Source organism: Alligator sinensis, unplaced genomic scaffold (assembly GCF_000455745.1).
Source record: "Alligator sinensis unplaced genomic scaffold, ASM45574v1 scaffold3675_1, whole genome shotgun sequence".
Classification (NCBI taxonomy): Eukaryota; Metazoa; Chordata; order Crocodylia; family Alligatoridae; genus Alligator; species Alligator sinensis.
In genome coordinates this window covers 1-630 of record NW_005846126.1, presented here as the reverse complement: position 1 = coordinate 630, position 630 = coordinate 1, and the positions used below count along the sequence as shown (strand labels likewise).

General features: G+C 41.4%; 1 non-coding gene across 1 annotated transcript; it reads right to left on the bottom strand.

Moving 5' to 3' along the window:
- Window positions 1–238: 238 nt before the first annotated feature.
- Window positions 239–309, bottom strand: TRNAS-GCU. Its single transcript has one exon. It is a non-coding gene; the product is annotated as a tRNA-Ser (tRNA).
- Between the last annotated feature and the right edge of the window lie 321 nt (window positions 310–630).

Below are 630 nucleotides of genomic sequence, written 5' to 3'. Positions count from 1 at the left end.
ACACAATATTAGTGCTGCTAGTTGTGTATACATCTGCATATGAATCATAAATAAAATGCAGAAGTTTCAGAAAGGAATCAATAACATAAATAAATTGCGGATTTACTCTGCCATGTTTGCTTTGAAATATCTGTTGGATTTTTTTTTTTTTTAATTCAAAGAATAATAGAAAGTTGCAACAAATGATCTTGTTTGTCAAGGATTAGCTCAGTCTGCTAACATAAGTAAGGTATTCACCTGCATTGGCTGGGAATTGAACCCAGGTCTTCTACATAGCAAGCAGGAATTCTAACATTGAACCACCAATGCTTGAGGATCAAAGTGCATGGTGAGGCCTCAGGAGAGAAGAGGTGATGGTGACTCTTCCCTCCACTCCAGTTCACTCCAAGGAGAAACAAGCCAAAGGTTTTGGGAGCTCTTCAATGCCATGGCCCAAAGCTGATCAATAAGCCCTGGCCAGAACTTAAGAAAACAGCCTGCATTTGAAAAGAGGGGAAATGTCACCATGGGGAAGTGATTGAGCCACCTTTGGTGTGTTTGTTTCTTTGTCTTTGGTTGCACAAGGACCCCAATCCCTTTTTGAGCTCTTGCTTTCCATTCAACTCCCTCCTTTGCTGGGCTGGGTGCTGG